Here is a 22,224-nt window from a genome sequence, read left to right as displayed (position 1 = left end):
GTAGTCAAGAAAAGCTGTTTAAGAATGAAAGGATTTGAGGAGTTAATGGATTGTGTGGAAGACAAGTGGTGATGGGGACAAATGGGGAAAGACTTGGAGGTGGGGAGGTGAGATGAGAGACACAAGGAAACAGACTGGCTGGGTGGGACATTTCTCTAAACTCTTGGTGACCCTGTTTACTTTTCAGCCTGACCCAGGAAGCCAGGGGTTGGCTGAGAAGGTAGGCAGGAAATGCCCACTGCCTCCTGGGACTCCACATGGGCAACTGAACCCTGGGCTGGACCTGGCTTAGTGACTGGGTCTGGGACGCTGCCAAAGTCTCCCCCACTGGCCTGCGGAGATGGCTGAAAATAGCAGAGGGGCCCTGGGCGGGCACCTGCAGGGGCAGGGACTCAACCCTTGTGGCAGGAAACAGCCAGATCCCAGCTTCTGGTAAAGGAGTTCCTTCCTGGAACTGCCCACACTGGCCTTGCTCCTGGCCCCTGACTCCCAGCTGCTGCTGCTCTGGCAGCAGAGAGCAGTTCCTCCAGGTGGGCCTATTCATCATTCATGCCTTGCCTAGAGAGCAAGCCTGCTGGGAGCAGAGGTAGCAGTAGCTCCTGGCCACCAGCACAAGGGCAGGACAGAAGAAGGCCCAACGGGGACCTCTGTACCTGTCTGGCTCTGTGCAGAACTGTTGGATAGAGGGCCAAGGCCTGGGCCTGCTGAGGGAAAATAAATGACTTAGACGTATGTTCATGGCCCCTATGTGGCACACAGCTTGACCCTGTACTTAGGGAGGAACCTGAAGCTACGAGAGGGCATGCAGTGTATCTGAGGTTGCAGAGCAAAGTTGGGGGCATAAATTCCCAAGCTACAGACACAAAGTCTGTATGGCTCTCAGAACCAGAGAGTGGGAAAAATGGACAGGGATGTAGAGTGCTTGGATGTCAAGCACTCTAGGGAAAGGCTGTTTGTTTCTGTTTGGCTTCCCTAGGGCCCACCTGAGAGCCCTGGGAAGACTCCTCAGGAGGTCTGTTGAGCCAGAGTAGGCAACAGCCATGAGCTCATTTCCCTAGAGGCCCTCAAGAAGTCTGGTAGGAGGGTAGAAGGAAAATGGCCAGGCAAGGAGGGAACATAAGGATAGCAAGGGACTTTGGAATGGACCATAAAACCAAACTCAGGTGTCGGGAAGGAAAAGGCCATTTGCTGAATACCTGCTGTGTGCTGGGTCATTCATGTGCATTATTCCTCAAAAATTGTTCACCAACTCCCTTGGTGGCTGAGTATTTTTATTTCCACTGTACAAAGGAGGACACTAAAGCTGGAATTGGCATGGGGTAAGCCTGACTCCAAAGTCTGAGGTCTTTTACACACATACCTCGATGTGTGTATGACCAAGTCTGGCCCTCGTTGGACTTATATCCCAGCCAAAATGGAGCCTGGGCTTCTACCACTTCTGCTCCAGTCGGCAGTCTGGGGGCGGGGGGGGGGGGCGGGGTGCAGCAGCGGCGGGGGCTGTACTGCATCCTGCTGCAGAGATGGGGAGCGGAGGTAGGACTGGGCGTACTGATGGGAGAGTAGGCCTTACAAAAGCTCCTGGGTTTGGGAAGCCATTAGATATACCTCTGTAATGGCGGAAAGATAGGGAGGACTTCTGCCTAGATTTGCTAAGTGGCAGTCCTGCTGCTGCCCCAGAACAAAGTGGACACTCCTCAATCCAAGGCTCTTATATCTGTTTCCCCCCCAAATATACCCATCCTTCCTTATGTCCCACTTTCAGGTCTTTGCACACGCTCTTCTTTTCGCATCGGATGCCCTTTATTTTCCCTTCTGCCTGGTCAGCTCCTATGCATCCTTCAATTATTGGCTTCAATCGTTCTTCCTGAAGGAGCTCTTCTGGACCTCCTCCATTCTCCAAAGTTCCATCGTACCTGCTTCTGTCTCATTTTTTGAAGGCAGGAGTGTGTCTAAATAATCTTCATGTCCCCAGTACCTAGCACAGGATGGGACACGTAATAGATGTTCAGTAAACAAATTACCGAAATGCATTCATTCCTCTGTGGGGTTGGGGAGCTAGGGTCTGTTTGGGGTGAGGGGACCAGGAAGATGACATGCTCAGGCACCAGCCCTCTCCAGGATCAGGCTGACCAGGAGTCTAGGGGTGCACTTTACTTCTTAGGGGTGTCATGAGGGTCCAGGGAGACCTTGGATGTGAAAGAGCTTTGCACACTGCAGTGTGCTATCGCTGGTAGGTCCCTGTACCCTCTTTGCCTTGTTCCACTGATGAGGAGGATGGAGAAGGAAGATTACAGAATGAGGGAAGGGGCAGACCAGGCCTAGTGAGGGAGGAGTGGTGGCAGCCCAAGCTGTCAGAAGCAAGGAGTGGGTGGAATTCTGGGGGCTGAGGGCCTGACTTGGGTCTCTCTCTCCTGTGGGATCTAATACCACAGAGGTGGGCATGGTCCCAGAGATGATGAAAGCCAATGTCCTTCCAAGAAAGTGTAAATTGAGGCCCAGAGAGAGGCAGACATTTGCCCAAGGTCAGACTGCAGGAGTGGGAGGCCCACCTGTGAGCTCTTCCCAACATGACAGGTATCTTCACCCTGGGCTTAGAATATGACAGCTGCTTCCCTGTCCCTCCTTCCCTGCCACACAGCCCCAGCGCCCATGCCCATGCCGACTGCCTCCACACCACCAGCCTGCCCCTAGGCTTTGTCGCCAAGGAGTACTGAGCGCCCCCCTCGATGGCGTGGTCTGGACAGCTTCAACCGCTCTTCTCCTTGACTCACCTCCAGGAGAAAAGGCTTGGCTGAAGGGCGGTGCACAAAGGTCCAGGCTACGTCACCGCCCCGCACTGTCCCGTTGGCGGAGAGGCCACCCCTCTTCGGCGCCCCTGGGTGGGGCAGGTCGAACCTGGTGCGCTATCCCTTTAAGCCCGAGGGAGATAGGAGTAGTTAGCAGTAGCTGAGTCCAGCGCTGGACGTCCCCGCCCGACAGGCAGGAGCTAGGAGCCCGGGAACGAGCTGAGAGCTGGGGGTGGGGGGGGGAGGCAAGCCCAGGGCACGGGGATCCGGCGCCTCAGGGTCCTCTCGCCCCCAACTGCGCGCTCGGAACCTGGGCTCGGCGAGCGGTGGGCGGCACCCAATGTAATGCGGAGAATGTGAGAAGCAGAGCCGGGCAGCGGGGAGCAGATGGTGCGGGAGAGGGCGGGGGCAGGGTAGATAGCGGGAGACAGTGGACAGAGATCGGGGTGGGGGTCATATGGGAGAAAGGAGAGGAGGCAAAGAAGAGGCAGTGACAGAGAGGGGAAGAGAAGGAGCGGGCGGCAACCCGGGCGAGGAAGAGGGGGCCGGAGCTTTTGGGTGTGAGCGACGGCAACCCGAATTGGGCGCCGCAGCCGAGAGCGCGGCCGCAGCTGCGGCCCGCTGGGGCTTGGTGGCGAAGCAGGGACGCCAAAAAGGCTCACTCTGGGAGTGGCAGGGGACCTAAGGCGGGGCCAGGCAGGAAGGGAACTCAGGTTCGCTCTGCGGGGGCCGCGCTCTGGGGATCCGGAGGGCCGGGGTACCGGGCCTTTGGGTGCGGCGCCTGCGCGTGCGGGAGTGTGAACGCCCCAGCCGGAGGAAGCGCGCGTTAGGGATTCTGCTGCCATCGCAGCGCTGAGGGCAGCCGGCAGGAGCGGATGCGCACGGGAGCGCAGGGGAGCGCAGGGGAGCGCAGGGGAACGCAGGGGAACGCAGGGGAACGCAGGGGCACGCAGGGGCCCTACTGCGCACAAGCGCGCGCCGCGCGCACGCGCACGCACTGGTCGCGCGCGCACACCGGTCGCGCGCGCACCGGTCGCGCGCGCACACGCCCTTTCTGCTCGCTCTTTGCCGCTGCCACAATCTCCGAGCCGATTCCTGCGGAACGGGAAGCAGAACAGAGGTGAGCGGGGGATGAGGTCCTGGAGCGGAGCCGAGCGCGGACTGCGCGCCCGGAACGGTGAGTAAGGCCAAGCCGGGAGGCTGCGGCGAGGCTGGGATCGCGGGGCACAGGCTGGGATTGGGGTGTCTGCCCGCCAGCGGTGTCGCGTGCGCGGCCTCTGATTGGGTGGGAGCCTGCGGTGGGGATGGGGTGTTGGGTGCGCGCTCGTGGGTGGGTGCACGCGCGGAGCTGGAGTGGGGCGCATTCCGCGCCCCGGTTCGTGACCGCGCGCCCTCCCTCTGCGCGCGTCTGCCTAACCCTCCCCTGACTCCAGAACCCCGGCGACTTGGAGCAACGTGGTGCGGGGAGAGGATGGAGACGCTTTAATGGTAGCAGCCATCCTTTCTTACCTGAGGAGAGAGAGCAAGGGAGGAGTGGGGCGGGGCGCAGACTGTGCTTCCAGGCAAGCAAAGGTGCGTGCGTCTCTACCACCAAGTGGGCACAGCCGCCTGCTCTCGGAACCTCCGTCCAGCCTGGCAGTGCCGTGCGGGAGCCACTCCGGTTGTCGGGCTCCTTTGACCCTGCCAGGGTCTGGCGGGACTGCGTGCCTACAGGTTTTAGGTCTCAGGTCCGAGAGGTCGTCTTTCCAGCAGGCTAAGGATACCAGGCTTGAGGTGGGGGAGTGGTGCCCAGTGTGTATGTTTCAGCGTCTCCTTGCCTTCTGTTCCGTGGGAATGTCGGCTGGAAAAAGGGAACTACCTGAAGGGTGCATAGTTCCCCAGAGGCTGGGGATTTGAAGGGACAACTTTAGGCCCTCTGGCCTGGTGCCCCACCATCCCTGCTTTGCTTGGAGCCATGCTCCTGCGTGCCTTACTCCGTGTGATGAGGTTGTGGCTGTGCTGTGCCCCTTGGCCCGCATCCTCGAGTCTCCTCCCACATTCCTGACCTGTGCTGGCTGCCTCAGGAAACAACCTAGCTTTCTCCCTCACAAACGCCAGCCGTGCCCCTGCAGTGGAAGAGGGGATGGGGAGATCTGGGCCAGGATGGTGTCCCTGAGAGGGAGGGAACTCTGTGTCCCTGGGAGTGAGAAGCCCAAGGAAGGGTCAGTCGTCAGGTCCCCTGAAGGCCCCTCCCATTTACCAAATCCTCCCTGCTTTTAGGGCAGGTTCTCCCTCCTCTAGGAAGCTTTCTTTGATTGTTCCTGAATCCTTCCAGCTTGAGCTTCTGGGTTAGAACAGTTGGTTTCCCCAGCAGTCCTTGTCCATATGCCCTCTTTCCTGGCACTCAGCGTATGAGCTTGTGGGGTCAGAGGTCTTGTTCTCAGCCTAGATGCTGGCTGGAGGGGTGTGATGCTGGACCACTCGGTATGTACCTGGGTCTCTGGGGAATGGTAATATATTGTATGACCAGCATTCAGGCTTAAGCTTTACTTCCACTTCCATTTTTCCTCTGGAATCTCTCAGACTCCTTGTGACAATGCAGTGTCCATGAGCACACTTTCTCTCCTTTTCACAGAGGAGGATTTTGAGGCAGAGATGGAGCTAGGAGAACTCCAGTTTCAGAATAGCCCCTTCCTTTGAAGGTATTAACTCTGCTCTTTGTCGAGGTAGGGAGGGGGCAGGGAAGGCACTGGCTCCATTTACTGACTTAGCTTCAGGGCTCTGTGACCAACATCCTTCCCTGATGGGAAGGGAGGTGGGCAGAGTAACTCCCAGCCTGATTCTCCCTCGCTTGATTTCTGGCACCTCTTGACCCCAGCCTCATTAACCTTTGCTTCCCAGATTTGGGGCCAGCATCTTCCAGGGCTCTGCATGATGGTTTGTAAATCTTCAGCACTGGGATGTTGGTATCCTTCTGGGAATTAGTGGAGTTTTCCCACTCCCAGCCTGGCCTTCTAGGCTAGGCCCTGGCATTGTCTTCCCATTTGGGCCCTGGAACCCTTCCCACTCTCCTGAGATCTCCATCCTGGAGCTACATAGCTCGCCTTCAGTGGAATGGGCTCCTCACAGAGGTCTAATTGTGCATTGGGGGGAGGGTAGTCTGGTGGCTATTGAGACCACTTCCTTCACAGGCTCACCTGAGGCAGGAAGCTAGAGTAGCTGTCAGCCACAGGAAGGCCCCTGTGACCATCCAGTCTGATGGCGGCCCAGGCTCATCCCCAGGGCCACTCGGGCCCTTGGAGGCCTCCTGTGGGGAGGTGGAAAGAGCTGTTGCCCAGGAGTGACCAAAATTCCTCCTGGGGTTGGGGGGTGGGGTGGGGTGGGGTGGGCCGGGGTGGGCCTGCTGGACCTTGTGGTGGCTCCCTCAGGCTCTTCCGGCTTCACTTTTGGGCATCTTCTTGCTGACTCAGTCTTTCTTAGCTGTCCTTTCTCCCCGACCCCCTACCCCTGATCCCCTGTGGGTCTCTGAGCTCTGGACTTTTGCCTCCTGAGTGTTTACCAATGCTTTGGTTGACACCCAGGTGGCTGTAGCATGGCCAGGGGACTGCTTGGCCCCACCTCTGCCATCAAGGCCTGCTTGAACCATGGCCCTAGTTCTTCTATACTCCTCACCCTCTGACCCCAACCAACTCCAGCAGGATGAGCCCTTCATTTGGGGCCTCAAACCATGGGGAAGGAGAGAGTAAGGTGTCTTTTTGGCCCCTGATCTCTGCTGTCAACAGTGAAAATTCCAGCCAGATGCTCCCAGTCCCCATTGGCTGCCCCTTTAGGAAAACAGCCACCCACCCCTCAAACCTTCTGACTGGTAAGAGGTAGGCCCCTTTAAATTCCCTCTCTAGCCAGTCCCTGCCCCTGCCATGTTTATGTTTTAAATTATAAAAATATTACATTCTAATAAATTCAATGAGAAGAAGTTATCGGGTGGGCTAGGCCTTAGGGTGATTTGAGGGGTAAAGATACTCCTGACCACTCAGTCCTCCTTTTGAGGGAAATGGGGACAGGCCATGCTGATACGTTTGCTCCCAAGAACCATGCCTTGACCTTGCCCCTAACTGCCTGGAATTCTACGTTTGGAGCTTACTCCACATTTGGGAGCATCTCCTGGTTTGAGGTCTGGGATGGACTACTGGGAATACTGCTGACAAGCCTGGGCTCCTCTCTGGATGGACTCTGAAAGGGGATACAGACATCGACTCACACCGATGTATGAGGCAGGGTGGCCTGGGAATCTGGAGAGGTAGGGGGACGGGGGGTGGGCAAGGGGCTACTCAGATAGATTGGAAGGCCTGGAGCATTTTTTTCTTAAATCCTCACTCAAGGATATGCTTTCATTGATTTCTAGAGGGGGAAGGGAGGGGGGAGAGAGAGAGAGATATTGATTGGTTGCCTCCCGTATGCGTCCCTACCGAGGTTTGAACCTGAAACCTTTTGGTGTATGGGACAATGCTCCAACCAACTGAGCCACCTGGCCAGTGTAGGGCTGGTGCATTTTGACCTGCTCAGATATTTCTGGCACTTGGTAGATGCTCAGTAAATATGGTGAATAAAATTAATCAATGGAGAATGGGAATGAATGAGGGCTTTTCAGGCAGATGGCACAGCGTTAACAAAGGCACGGAGGTGGGAAGCAGCAGGCATGGGTGAAATGTGTTTGCAATGGAGTCATTTGTGCAGGGGCAAACAGCAGGCACAGAGCAAGTTGGCACAAGACAGAGGAGGACCTTGAGTACCTGACTGAGGAGTATTCCAGGTTTCTGGGGTTGAAGTTCTAGAGGGATTCCATCAGACTTGCAATTTAAACTGCACTCTCTGGTGGTTGTGGGAGGGGTTGACCAGGAGAGCCAGAGGCAGGAAGGTGAACCTGGAGCTGCTATAGCAATACAGGATTGTTGGTGGGGGCCGCAGCAGGACAGGTGCCTTGCCTCCCTTCACCAGCATGGCTAAGAGTCCCCGCATGGCTTCCCACCAGATGGAGGATGGAGAGATTCGGCCTAGATGGGAAGCCAGGTGGAGCAATGTAGGTTGTCAGAGTTGGGCAGAAACTCGGGTATCACCATTCCCACCACCTGGGTATTATACAGAGGGGCAGGTATCCTGGAGTCATAAGTATGGGGCTTTAGTATGAGCCTCCCATTGGCACACATGAGCAAGTCCCTGTGGTCCCTCAGGCTCTGTAAAAAGTTTGTTTATTTTTTTCCCTGGACACCTGGAGTGACTTTGGGTGGAAGTTTTGGATTCAGAGGTGGGATACAAAGGGAAGCGGTAGAAGGTCAGCACTGCTGTTTGACAGAGGAAGAGTTTGAGACTTAGAGGGGGCAGTGACTAGCACAAAGTTTTGAGGAAACTGGGAGCAGGGCATTCCAGCCTGTGGTTTTCCTGGTTGTACCTGTAGCTTGCTGGGTAGGGAGGGGGCAGTGGCTGGTGCCTTGCCCTCAGGCAGTTGCCCTGGCAGTCCAGCTGTCAGGGAGCATATGGGGCCATATGGCCACATCAGAGGAGGTGCCAGCCACTGAAAGAGGGATCGTGGCTGCCACCCTGGCCTTCTGGGTCTGCGTAGGCACTGCTAGTCACCAGGGTCAGGGTGGGAGGAAACCAGAATGAAACCTTGATGTGCAGGTTGGTTTGGACATGGAGGTATTTCCAGCACCCACTTGCCAGGGCAGCCAGACAGGCAGCTCCGTGCCCAGGATTGATCCAGTTGGCTTAAGACCAGTTGTGCCAGCCATCCTCCCATCCCCCACCCAGCTCTTATGGCCCTGCTGGTCCATAGGCCTTGGGATGGCACAGCACATCTGATGTCAGGGTCCTGGTCCTCAGTGGAGTATGTGTATGTGGCATGAAGCCTCAGCCTGAGCATGGTGTCTGCAGCTCTGAGATTTAGGGTTATGGAAATGGGCTCCTTGAATCAGCCCAGACTGTTGTGATCAAAAGGACCTGGGTTTGGATGCCATCAGTGGCTGGGTTTGAATCCTGGCTCAGCCACTCCTAAGCTAGGGAGCTCAGACAAGTCACTTCAGTTTTCTGAGGTAGGAGAGGGAGGTGAGTCCTGTTGGAGTCTCAGTGTCCAGGCCAAAGTAAAAAGGAGCCTTATTATTATTATTTTCCAGGACAAAATTTGCTTTATAATTATCTACAAGTTTTTATACCTCTTCCCTCACAGTCCTCATGGCAGTTATATAAAGTAGTCAGGGAACCACTGCTCCATTTCAGAGATGCTGAAACTGGGAAGTGACTCTCCAGGGTTGCACAGTGAGTTGGGCTTGGCCCTGTCTCTGGACTCCTAACCAGGACTCTTGCTCTGTGGGTATGCTTCTCAAACTTCGAGATTAGAGCCCTGTCTAGATCAAGGTTGGGGATTCCAGAGGTTCCCTGAACAGTCCTGTCTCCATCACAGGTGCAGGGACAGGCTGTCATGGTGACAAGCAGCCAAATCCCAGCTGGGGTGGTATGGTGTACCCTCAATGAGGCAGCATTTTCTGCATATCTCTGGCTACCCCTTGAGATAATTGTCTCCCTGCCTGCCTCGCAAGGCTGTTTTTGAGGTTCTACTATAAATGTGTGTGTGTGTGTGTGTGTGTGTAAAATATTTTATTTATTTATTTTTAGAGAGAGGGAAAAGGAGGGAGAAAGAGAGGGAGAAAAACATCCACGTGAGAGAAACATCAATTGGATGCCTTTCACACTCCCCAGCTGGGGACCCAGCCTGCAGCTCAGGTGTGTGCCCTGACTGGGAATCGAACTGACAAGCTTTTGGTCCAGAGGTTGGCGCTCAATCCACTGAGCCACACCAGCCAGGGCTAAATATATATTTTTATACAAACATGATATTCCATAGCTGTGAGTCCAGGATTCTCTAATCCTCCATCTGATGACCCTATAGTCATTCAGAGATTCACTTGTTGGTCGCTTCCTCTGGGCTGGCTGTCTGGCCGGAGATGAATGAAACCAGCCCCCACCGTCTTCAGTAGTGCAACCTGGCAGTAACTGTGGACTCTGTGGCTCTTAACTGTCCTCCAAACACATGCCGGCCATCACGTTCCTGCTTAGCACACTTCAAGGCTCCCTGTCGCCTCCAGCCTGGTGTCCGGACCCCTTGGACAGCAGGGCCTTGCATGGTTCAAACCTCTGCCCCTCTGCCCCAGCAGTCTCCTTCCATGCTCCTCTGTGCCCCCAGGCTCCAGCCAAATACCCCTCACTCTCCTCTTCACACCTGCTGTGGTTTTCTCCCTCCAGGGCTTGGCTGCATTGTCCCTTTCACCTCATCTCTTTCTCCATTTCTCCCAGTATAGGCCCCAACCCACTTTTCAACATTCAGCCCAAATGCCATATTTAAACACCGCTCCCCTGTCTCCCTAGCTGGAAGTAGCTGCTTCTTCCTCAGAACTCTGAGAGGAGTGTATTTGCTTTACATTTAGCAAACATTTGCTTTGTACCTACTAGGCGTGAGGCCTACTGTATATGAGGCTTGTGTCACGAGTACTGAGACAACCTTAGTGGCAGGGACTGGGCTTATCCATCTGGGGCCAGATGGGCTGAGCAGGGGCATGTGGCCTGTCCCTAAGGGTGCCTGTGGCCACTGCCACCTCCTCTTCCCCCTTGGGCTGGGGCTTCGGGTGAGGTCCAGGACTCTGGATGGCTTTTGCGCTGAGGTGCTCTCTGTAGACGTGGCAGTCCCCACCCCTGGAGGCTCCAGCAGCCCAGAGCAAGGGTCCATTGTCTGGCCACACGTAACTCTTCTCAATGAACTGCATGACATTCTTTAGTTAGTGATTGATTACTTGGGGTACTGATAACTTTCCTGTTATCAACCAGCAGAAGTGAGTCTGGCCACTGCTTATGTGGGTCAACTAGACCGGGCGGGGCCATTGCAATCTTGGCCATTTTTTCCTGACAAGAAATCTCTATAAACAGGAGCCAGAGCAAAGGAGGTGCAGTGTACCCTCTCTTTGACCCACTGCTAGGGTTGGGATTGAGGGACATAGAGGAGAGGGGATTGGGGCAGGCAGGGAGCTTTCGCTCCCTCCCACCTCCCTCTATTCCCACCTTCCGTGTTCTGCTTCTAGTCTCTCCTGGTCCTGGGTCTCAGCTTTCCCATTTGTTAAATGGGGATTTCAGTCTCTTTGTGGAATAACACTGCCTGTAAATGAGATGGCCAGGCAGTCACTGACTTGTCATCTGCTTGATGGGTGGGGGCATTCTGAGGCTCAGGGAAGGTGTTGGCCACATGCGGATGGAGCCAGCATTGCAGTTCCCAGCCTAGGGTGTCTCTGCAGGACAGGGAGACAGTGGACAGGTGTGGGGGTGGGGGTTGGTCAGAAGACAACAGCTGCCTTACTAAAGCGCTGTGTCTGGCTTCTGAATGTGCTAAGGCTTCTAAATGGGGATCTAGGACTCAGTGGAATCTGTGAAGAAGTTGTTTCCTAGCGATGCCACATAAGGAGATGGCAGCGGGGATGTTTAACCTACTTAGGAGACCCAGCTGCCTTTCAGGCCCACCAGGAGCACGGGCACTGTTTGTGGGCTACTGGTTCACATGACCAGTGCTGGTTTATTTAAAATTTTTTTGTTAGGAACATTTTTAACATACAGAAAGGTGGAGAGAATGGTATAGGAAATTCCCATATACCTCTCACTTAGATTTAACAGTTGTTGACATTTTGCTGTATCTTTTTTCCTGAGCTATTTTGAAGTACATTATAAACATCATGGTATTTCACCCTTAAATATTTCAGCATCCACCTTTAAAAAATAATTTCTATCTAACCTAGAGTGGTCACATACTTCTTTTCATTTTATTCTTGAGAGATGAGAATGCTGACAGGCAAGGAGACTGAGGCCTGAGAGGTGGCCTCTCCTGTCCAAGGTCATATAGCAGAGAGGGCAAGGGGAGGAGAGGTAGGATCTGGGAGGCAGACTGGGGGTCAGTCAGCCTGGTCTCACACACATGTCCCTCTGGGGGTTCCTCTGGCTCAGGATGGAAGTTCCACCTGGAAACAGGAAGCGACTGTCTTTTAGGTTAATCGCCTCATCCTTTTGTTTGCTGTGGGGATTGATCAGGAACTGCAGTGTCAGGAAAGCCTAAAATAGCTTTTCATTTCTTGTTTAATTGAGGAGGATGTTATCAGGTCCTGGCCATGCAAGCGCTCGGGGAGCCTCTGCTGGCGTGAGGAGTGGCGCTGCCCTTCACCAGCCACTTGGGTGGGCAGAGGGGAAAGCAAAGGAGGTTCTGGCCTCGTAGGAGGGCTTGGGATCCCAGTCTGGACAGCCACAGGGTCTGAGGGAACTGGGGGTATGAGGAGCTTGGGCTGAACCTGAGATCTGGGCTAGGCCGGAGACTGTAGTCTCATTGATGGGAAGTGAGGCATGGACTTGGGCATGTGCAGAAAGAGGGAAGGGCATGACTGCCTCTAGACTTACTAGAGAGCTATCCTTTGCTCTCTTGCCCTGCCATTTCCTCCCTGGGGAGGCTTCACAGGACCGCATCCTCTGCCAGCTTAGGGCAGGTGCAGGTCTCTCTACATTTCCTTGTCTTCTTGGGGTCCAGGTGATCCTGCCCCGCCAGCACCTACACATGCTTGAGACTCCTTATTCTGCCTTTGCTTGAGAGCACCTGTTGGCTCTGTATGGGGTCATAAAGGTCACGGGTATAGAACTGGAGAATGTTAGAACTGGAAGGTGATCTCAGAACTGATCTTATTTTTCTTATAAGTTCAAGATAGGGAAACCAAGGCACACGGAGTGGCCAACCTAGTCTTGGGTCTCTTGGTGAAAAGTATTGCAGGGCCTTGGCAATAAGTCAGGCGTCTGGCTTCTCAGTCCTAGGATCCCCTGCTTCTGGGCCACCTGGGCTCCTGGAGGTGTAAAGGGGAGCGTGAGCCTAGCTGGGGAAGGGCTGTCAGTTATCTCTTGAGGGCAAACCCCAGGCTCCTCTATTAGGTACCCCCTTTCCCTCCCTGTGTGCGTGGGCTGTCAGCCTTCCAGGGCTGGGACCTGCCTCCTGTGCTCCTACTTCTGCCCCCACAACAAGGAGAGCCTTGATTAGTGCCAGGCTTACTGTTGGGCTTGCTTCTCTAGGGTGGGACGGGAGCACACTGGGTGGGAGAGGCCCTCTGGGAGAAAGGCGACCACAAGGAAAGCAAGAGACAGACATCAAACACCTTTTGATCTCCAGTCTGTGCCCCCGTGGCTCTGGCAGACCCTACATCAAGCCTTTGTATTCTTCGCAGTTGGGGAACGAGCAGAAAACACCCAACTAAAGCAGTGGCTCCATAGGGGCAGTGTGAACTGGGACATGTCGCTCTCCCTCTTGGTAAAATGAGGCAAGGCATGAACCTCTTCCGCTCTCAAGTGAGGCAGGGAGAACTGGGCAGACCATGGGTTGTTAGCCTGTCCATTGGCTGGTTCTTCAGCCCCCTGTCCAGTGAGAAGTGGGCTAGAAAGAATCACAGGAAAGAAGGTAGATTCTTGTTGCTCCCCACCCCCTACCCCAGGCCTTTCCTCTGCTTTCTCAGTGCTGCAGAGAGAGGGAGAGCACTTTGCCTGAGGTCTAGGTGCAGGGAAGATAGAAGCACACTGGCTGTGTGCTGGGACCTGGGCAGGGCACGGGAAGATGCCCACCCTCATTAGTGGGCAGATGAGGAAGCAGGCTTGCAAAGGTCACCTAGCTGATTGATGGCAGAGTGGGATTTGAGGTCAGAACTGCCCCTTTTGCCTTTGAAGCCTGGTTTCTGCCCTCAGGGACTCCACTAACTGCTGTTCCTTGGGTATTGGGGTTTGCCTTTGTCCAGTGGAACTCGGAGGATAGCTGCTGAGGGCTGGACTGCCACCACAGGCTGGAGTGGAGGCTGAGCCTTCGGTTACCTCCTCCACCAGGCCTGGCAGGTTTTAAGGGCTCTGGGTATGGTTGTTCTTGGAGGAATCCTTCTTAAGCCAAGCAAAGTGAGAGGCTCCCTGGCACCGTGCTGAGAGATTGGGTTTCTGTGTGTGTGTGCAGAGCCCTTCAGAGCCTGCCACACCCCTTGCCGTCAGCTAGTGTGTGCCCTCTGTGCATTTATCCTGTGACTGCAAAGTGGTGTGGGAACATGTGCGTATGTGTGTAGGCCATCCTGAGAGCCACACTTGAGGACAGAGCATGAAGTAGGGCAGAGGTAAGTTTATCCAACACTTACTAAGTGTTAGTCACAGTGTGGGTACTCTATATGCATTACCTCATTTAATTCTAAAAACAACCACATGATAGGTACTATTACTATTCCCATTTTACAGATGAGGAAGCTGAGGCTCAGACAGATTGAGGGACTTAAAAGATCACACAGCTAGTGAATGGAAGAGCTGGCATTTGAACTGAGGAACCTCTGCTGCTAAAGGAGGCTGTGTCTTTTGTGCCCCAGACAGAAGGTATAGTCTGCTACAGGTAGGAATAAGAAACGTTTCAGTAAGGAGCCAATGGTGGCTGCTCTGTATTTGGAGAGAGGAGGCCAAGGGTCAGGTGAAAGGTCCAGGTGAGGGACGGTGGTTCAACAGGGGAGGCCTGGCTGGAGGTCAGTGTCTGGCCTAGAGCTGTGCATTCTTAGCTCCGTCATCTGCTCTGGGTCCGTCTCCAACCTGCCTTCACCACTACCCGCCTCCTCAGGGGAGTGGTGCACATTCCTTCTGGTCCCTCATCAGGCAAAGGCCTGGAGTGAGCACAGTTTGGGCAGCATGCCATGTGGCAGGCCTCCAGGGATGAGGCTGCAGAGGGGCTGGGTGTGCAGGCCTAGTGGCAAGTCTGCAGGGTGGATGCTCTCCAGACTGAGCAGGGTCAGGTCTGTGGTACGGACAGATGGCTGGATGGTGACTGGGGGCTGCTTAGTGGGCCTTGGCAGGGGGGAAGGGCTGAGAAAATAGAGGGCATCTGCGTAGGTACTTTTCCCCTTCTTGCTGCTAGCTCCCATCCCTGCAGGCTAAGGGGGCAGCCTATTTTCCTTGTCTCTCACTCTTTTTCCTCCCTTTTCTGCCTCTGGAACATGGAATGAGAGTGGGGAGTAGGGGCGTGGTCTCTGGCCCCTTCCAGACCCCTCCCTTGGCAGTTGTAAATATTTGATCTATACCGTGTCTGCTGCTGAAAATTGCTGCTTTTAACACCTTTTTTTCCTTTTGCTTGATACAAATGGAATGCTGGAAAAATTCTGTGTTGGGTGCTCACTGTGTTGCCTCTGCTCTTGCCCAGAGTCCCCTCCAAAACCTCTAATTGCTTTTAAGCTGTGATAGTTGGCAAAAGCAATTTTCTTTACATTATGGAGAAGGGGGGAAAATCCACCACATTTTCTTCTTCTTTTTTTTTGACTCTACCCTTGCAGTTTGAGTTCCTCCTCATTGCTGCCAAGGTTCTAGAAGAGAAATGAAGTAGAAAGACATGTAGGCAGGGCAGCAGGGCACGCTTGTATGCCATCCTGAGATGCCACACTTTGCCTTTCTGAGCCTCAGTTTCCCCATCTACAAGGTGATTGTGTATCCATTCATTCACTCAACAGACATTCCCTGAGTACATTCACCAGAAGCAACTTGAAGGTGGAGAAGACTGGCTTCGCCTTCGCTAGCGTGTCCCCAGCACCCAGTACAGAGCCTGACAAAGAGTAGGTGCTCAGTTAAGGTCAGGTGATTGGATCGGTAGCCCTACTATGAGCTAGGGCCCAGACTTTGCCAAGCACTGGAAATGCACAGGACAAATCTGATATAGTTCTTGGCCACGAGTGCTCACTGATGGTAGGGGAGCCACCACGCAAATGTAATTACTGTGTTATTGAGTTGTAATACAGGTGGGTACTTGGTACTTAGAAGCACGGAGGAAGGGGGGGCTGGAAAAGCTGCAGTAGAGGAGAACTTGGGCTGTATTGTGAAGAAGGGGTAGGAGTTTTACAGGTGACCTGGGGTCAAGGGCAAGGGAATTCCAGAGAAGAAAAAGCATGGACAGAGTTGAGGGGAGTTATGGGTGGAGTCTGGTCAGGGAGGAGGGAAGGCTGCCCGGGTGGGCCTGAGTTGCTTGGGAGAGCTTTGCATGGAGCTGAGGAATTTAGACTTCATCAGGAGGATACTGGTGAGTCCTGAAAAGGTTCTGAGCAGAGGACACGTGGGGATGATCTCTCTGGCTCCACAGCGGGGGTGGGATAGGACTGCTGGCTGGGAGGCTGGTCTCAGGTGAGCTCTTGGGGGAAGGGAGGGTGGCAATGTGAGTTTGAGACAGACAAGATAGGAATGGGGGGATGATCCAAATCCTGGTGCTTATCTCGCTTGCGCTGTGGCTCCAGGTCCTCCCTGGATCCTGGAGTCGGGGGGTCCCCTCGAGGTATATAGCCCTTTACAGTGTATAAAGTTTGCTCACCTCTGGCCCTTAGTAGATCTTGGAAACAGTCCCCTGAGGTAGGCAGAGTAGGCAGAGCAGGGGCTATGCGCCACTGACAGGTATAGGCCAGGTTTACCTCAGGGTCCTGCAGGCAAGTGGAGATGGGGTGGGATTTGAACCCGAGACTCAGGGCCTCTAGCCAGCTGCCTGCATTGCTTTTGCTGCACCCCCTCCACCCTCAGCCCTTTCCTTCCCTCACCTCAAGAGCCCTGTGCTCCTTCCCTGTTTGCAGAGCGAGTGGAGCTTTTCAAAAGCATTAATGATAGAAAATAAATTGGAATAGGAGAAGAATCATTGCTGGGCGTTCTCGGAGGGGCGCCTCTGCCCTCATGTCTCTCAGCCATATTGAAGCTGGCTGCCAGACTAGAATACTAATGAGTCTGGGCTGGGATTGCTCTTAATCTGTCAGGGAGTCCTCCCTGGCCAGGCGATACTCACCAGTGGCAAAGCTGTTTGCAATGAGGCCTCAGCAGTGTTGGGCATCACTGATCAGGACTGAGTCCCCTGGGGTGGAGGCACAGTCCACGGCTGTGGAGGAGGGGTAGATGGGGCCTTGCACCCAAGTCCCCCCATCCACCTTAAGACCTCTGCTGGGGATGCAGCTCTGAGGCCGGCCCCAGGCTGGGTGATATATCCCTGTCCAGGGGGAAGAGGCACATGTGAAACTGCTGGTGGCTTCTCAGGGTCTGAATTCCTCAAATGGATATTCAGGCCCCTGCATGAACTTGACCCTCTTTGTCCTGTCTCTTCCAGGAAGCTTTCCTTCATCACTGCTCAACTGACACTGGGTTTTCTATTTTTAAGCCTTTTGTGGCCCCTGGAGCAGGGGTACAAACCAAGTGTCTACAGGGGACAGGCAGGTAATGAGTGGAGCAGGCTGGGTGCGATGCAGAAGGGAGTGGTAGGGACTGGCAAGGAGGAGGCACAGGGCACCAGTTTGGGAGCCCTGCCGTCCCAGCTCTGCTAAGTAGCCTTTGCTCCAGGGCCACTGCTCCCATCTGCCAACTAACATGGAGCTCCCCCAGGGCATGGCCTGCTCCCAAAGACATGGCCATGGGCCAGGCAAGGAGCGGGCTTCCCATAGAGTATCAGAGGCTCTGGGGGCCTAGGGAATCACTCAGGGCAATCTTTTCACTTAAAGATGGGAAAACTGTGGCCCAGAGATGGGGTGTGGCTGGAAAGGGCCCCTGTTTTGCTCTAAGCATGCATATATATACACACACGCATATACACATATATATGTAAACACAGATATATAGTCTGCTTAGAGCAAAACATCCTCACATAGGTGTAGGAGGGTGGTTTTCATACCTTTGTTTTAGAGAGCAGGAAACTGATGCTCAGGTTGGCTGGAACCTGGGGGACAAAGCATGCTTGTGTTTTAATCAGTCTGTTGGAACGCTAGTTCCAGCCACCTTATCCTGGCAGGATTAGGGGGTGCTGAGGTGTGCAGTGTCACCCGAGTGGGTGAGGCTCATTGGTGCCCAGCGTAAGCCCAGCTAAGGGCAGGAGGCCTGGGATCCCAGCCAGACCTGTGTGACCAAGGGCCGAGTGCTCTCTCTGTATCTCGGTTTTTCCAGGCCAGGCTGGGAAAGGTTCTGGAGGGGCTGAGACTTTGGGAGGAATCCCCTGGGCTCATGCGGCCTTGGCCTGGCTGGCAGCCCCGCTCAGTGCTTGTCTTGCCCTGGGCTCTGTTGGCCCCAGTCCAGACTCATAATGAAACCCCTTCCCCCCTGTGCTGCCTGGAGTCACCCTCCTGTAGGATGTGGTGACTGCACACCAAGGCAGGCCCAGCTAGTCGTGTAGGGCAGCCAGCACAGCCTGTTTTCTACCCCAGGAGGGAAGAGGGCTGCAGGTCCCCACCAGGCTGGAGGACTGCCCAAATGCAGGATTGTGTGCTCACCCTGCAGCCTGGAGCCTCACCCCTGCACGGCCTGGTGCTTCTTTTCACCACACAGAATGGATTCACGGGGACTGCTCTGTGTAGCTCTGGGCTGTAAGATGGGGAGACAGGCCAATCGAGTCCAAGAGTGAGACTCAGGGTTGCCACTCATTCACTCTGAGCTCTGCCCTGTCCACCTGTGTTCCTGCTCATCCCCACAAGGCGGCCTGCCATCTCGGACAGCTCACTTACCTGCTCAGGGCCAGTATCTGCTCCCCGTGACTCCAGGGCTCCTGGCTTGGACCTGGGGCTACAGAACCTGTACTGGTCTCTGCCTTCCAATAGCTCCCGGTGTGCAGGTGGAAGTGGGCCCCTGAGTCTTCTCTCCTGGGAGACAGCCTTGTTCTGTCCCATTCTGTGAGCCCTTTATGGTCTGTGGGTCCTTAGGGAATGAAAGCCACAGGGTATACCTGAAACAGGTAAGTCCCCCCCTCCCCCACACGCCATGTGCATAAATTTACATCAGTGCTTGCAGACTTCCTAAGTCCCCCTCACTGGGGACCCTAGTTGTGTACTCCTGCTTTAATCATTTCCCAGGTGACATGATTAATGTTACCTGTCATGCTGTCCTAGGACAGGAAGCAAGGCATCTCCGTCCCCAGGCCATGCTCTTTCTGCTCTACTCTGTTGCCTAATGAGGATGCCACTGTGCACCTCGCTGGGGGCCAGGTGCTGTGATAATTCTCTCATTCTTTCCACAAACTTAGTTTTCCATGCATCCTCTGTGCCAGACTCTGAGTGCAGAAAAGAACTAGATGCACCCCTACTGCTGGGAAGTCACATCTGTCAGCACTCACAGTTGGCAGGGATAGCAGAGGGGCTCCTGACCCAGCCTAAAAGGAGAGGTGCGGGTGAGTAAGAAGAGGCTTCTTGATACTGGGGACTGGCCAGGGAGGGAGGGCATCCTCACAGAGGAAACAGCAAGTGCAAAGGTTTGGAGGCCTGCCTCTGTCAAGGAGGGCAGGAGCCTTGTCTAACTGGAGGGTAGTATTGGGAAGCACTGGGTCAGGCATGAGGCTAAAGGCCCACTGGGGATAGGTCTCTGGAATTTGCCACCTGTTTTTGGCCTGTCTTTAGGTCTGCTGGCTGCCCATACACCCTAACACACATACATACATGCATGCACACATCTCTTGTGTCTCCTGTCCCTCAACACACACTACTTCTTCATTGTCATCCTTAGAAGTGACAACACGCACACGCTCTCTCCCCTGGATGCAGACACACACACACACACACATACTTTTCACAGTTCACCTCCACAGAGCCACATGAGCTTTTTCTCTTTCTGTGAGCACCAGCATCTGAATATACCAGCCCCCTCTTTCTTAGACAAAACACGCCCCCCCCCCCAGCTTCTCTTTTGTTACTTTTTTTCTCCTCTCTCCATCTTCTTGCCTAGCACCAGGGCCCTGTGAGAGTTTGCAGCTGAGCCTCAAAGCCTCCTCCCCTGGAGTTTACTGCAAAGGCCCCTGTGCTCCCCTGAACCTCGGCCTAGGGTTCCTCAAGGCTGCGATGTCCCAGGATTTTCTTGGTACCTAGGGAAACCTCCCACCCCAGTCCTAGACAGCCAGGGCCCAGCCAGAGAGAACCAGAGGCCCAGGCTTTAGCCTCAGCCAGTCTGGACTGTCTGTGTGACTGTGGCAACCTCTTGCCATGAGCCCTAGTTTGGGGGAGCAGCAGTGCAGCTCCACATTCTGCAGCAGAGGGAGGTCCTTCTACTGGTGTTAGAGCCCTGGTGTCCCTGAGGGGACTTGGGGACTATAGCTTTGGGGTAGGGCTGGACAGGCCTCTCTCCCTTCAACCATAACAGGGCTGTTTAGGTCTGCATTTTATATTAGGGTCTGGGCAGGATTTAAAGGAAAAACCATTAACTCTTTATTGATTTTCCTTTATTGGTTACAAAAGAAAATCCAATGACATTTTTGGGTAACAGAGACCATGCAAGTTCCCTTGTTCCCCTCCTAGGAGGAAATCACTGCAATGTCTGGACAGTGCCTTTTGGGGCATATACCAAAAACTGTTATTTATAAAGATGGGCTCATTCTGAAATAGTATTGTATGGCTCATTTTTTCCCATACTAATGCACATAGTGGTGCCTCCTTCTGTCAGTGGCTGCGGACTGTCCCACAGTGAGGATGTACTCGGTTTTGTTTGAACAGTCCTTTACTGACGAACATGCAAGCCATTCTGATTTCTCTTGTACTCTTACCAGTAATGCTGCTGCGAGCATTCCTGAGTATTTATATGTGAGTGCCTGCATTACCATTTCTGTAGGAGAAGCTCCTGGAAGTGGGATTACTAGGTGTAGGCTGTGTGGGTTTAAAATGTTATTCAGTACTGCCCAGTTACCCTTCCAAAGGCTTAGCCAATTTCCCCGCCCTCCAGTGGTCTGAGTTCTCATTTCCCCACATCCTTGCCAGCACTGGTTGTTATCAATCAGTTTAATTTTTCTCAATCTAATGGGCAAAAAAATGGTATTGTATTTTTTTCAATTGCCTTTCCCTGGTTGCTAGTGAGGTAGAACATCTTTTCATATACTTATTGGCCAGTTTAGTTCTTCTTCTGCAGGTTTCTAGTTCCCTGCCATTCTTTTCTTTCTTTTCTTTTTTCTTATTGATTTGTAGGGGCTCTTTGTATGTTAGTGATATTTTCTTTCAATGTCTTACTTGCCCTTTAACTTCGCTTATAGTGTCTGTTGCTGTGCAAATGTTATAGGTGTTCATGTAGTCAGATTTATCGGATTCTCACTTTACGACTTCTGGATTTAATGTCTGGCATAGAAAGGCTTCCCCCACCATATACAATTTCATTTCAAATAAGAATTTTATTGCTGAAAAGCCTCTGCAGGAGGTTTGGAGGCTCTTCCTGGCATCTGCAGCACTGACTCTGCTCCCCAACCCCCTGCCTGGCCTCCCCCCGCATACTCCCAGCCTTGCTGGGTTGGGGTGGGATGGCAGTTTTCAAGGAGCGTCGTCCTTTCACCTTCTACCTACCGCACTACCCTTTGTGGGCTGCCAGGGCAGAGAAACTTATTTCCTGCAGGAGTCTGAAAGCAGGCTCTGAGCCAATCCAAATTCCTCCTGTACGAGGAAGCGCCTTCCTTGTAGAGGAAGACAGTGCCTTCCTCATAGAGGAAACAGTGCCTTCTTCCACTTCCACAGCCCTGGACCTGGCCCCTCCCTTCGATCCTCACTGCTGTACACTTCCCCCCACTCCTGCCCCACCCCTTACTTTCTCAGCACTGAGCAACCTGAGGTCCACTGGGCTACCTCTGAGTCTTTGTTTCCACCTATGCTAAATAGGTCCTGAGAGTCTATACCAGCTGCTGGGAGCCACGGCCCACATGGGATACAGCAGAGCTGGTAGGTCTTCCAAGCAGAGCTTTGGGAGGTGTCCTCTTTTCCCCTCTCAGAACTAGCCCTCCTGCCTGCCAACACCCCCCCCAAAAAACAAACAAACAAACAAACAAACAAACCAGAAAACAACCACAGGAGAGAATTTGCAAGCTTCTGGAAAAGAGATGGGGACTTGAGTTCCATAGGGTGAAGATTGATGACTAGGGCTCCATAGTTCTCTGTCCTGCCCCAGGCCAAGGACAATGCCTGACGCTCAGGAGGAAAGAATGAACAATGCAGGAAGATGCTGAATGTGGGAAGGTGGGAAAGGGAAGGGTAGTCAAGGGCACTTTCCTCATGGTTCCTCATTTCTAGGGCCTGGGGGTGCTAATGGGGAAATACCCCTGTTACCTCCTGGAGGTGAGACCTCCATGTTGGGGCTGAGACAGCAGTTGGGAGACAAGCCAGGGAAACCCGGAGGTGTCTTTGAAGCATGGCTCAGAACATATAACTACAATCTTTTTTTTTTTTTTAAAGATTTTAATTCATTTATTTTTAGAGGGAGGGGAAGGGAGGTAGAATGAGAGGGAGAGAAACATCACTGTGTGGTTGCTTCTCACACGTCCCTTGCCGGGGACCTGGCTTGCAACCCAGACATGTGCCCTGACTGGGAATTGAACCCGTGACCCTTTGGTTCACAGGCTGGCACCCAGTCCACTGAGCCACACCAGCCAGGG

General features: G+C 53.8%; 1 protein-coding gene and 1 pseudogene across 2 annotated transcripts in view; one reads left to right on the top strand and one right to left on the bottom strand.

Moving 5' to 3' along the window:
* Positions 1 to 3,744: 3,744 nt before the first annotated feature.
* LOC129085597 (ubiquitin recognition factor in ER-associated degradation protein 1-like) overlaps positions 3,745 to 22,224 on the bottom strand; it is a 108,800-nt pseudogene continuing 90,320 nt past the window's right edge.
* The window catches only part of LINGO1 (leucine rich repeat and Ig domain containing 1), a 188,241-nt gene continuing 169,839 nt past the window's right edge, over positions 3,823 to 22,224 (top strand). For both annotated transcript variants that reach the window (XM_054592038.1, XM_054592036.1), the window contains exon 1: positions 3,823 to 3,963. The gene's annotated coding sequence lies outside the window, so the exon portion shown is untranslated. The remainder of the gene's footprint in view (positions 3,964 to 22,224) is intronic.

This window comes from Pteronotus mesoamericanus, unplaced genomic scaffold (genome assembly GCF_021234165.1).
Source record: "Pteronotus mesoamericanus isolate MK-2021 breed Mesoamerican mustached bat unplaced genomic scaffold, CSHL_Meso_final scaffold_31, whole genome shotgun sequence".
NCBI lineage: Eukaryota > Metazoa > Chordata > Mammalia > Chiroptera > Mormoopidae > Pteronotus > Pteronotus mesoamericanus.
The sequence above is the reverse complement of the archived record's forward strand: the minus strand, read 5'-3'. Positions and strand labels throughout refer to the sequence as shown.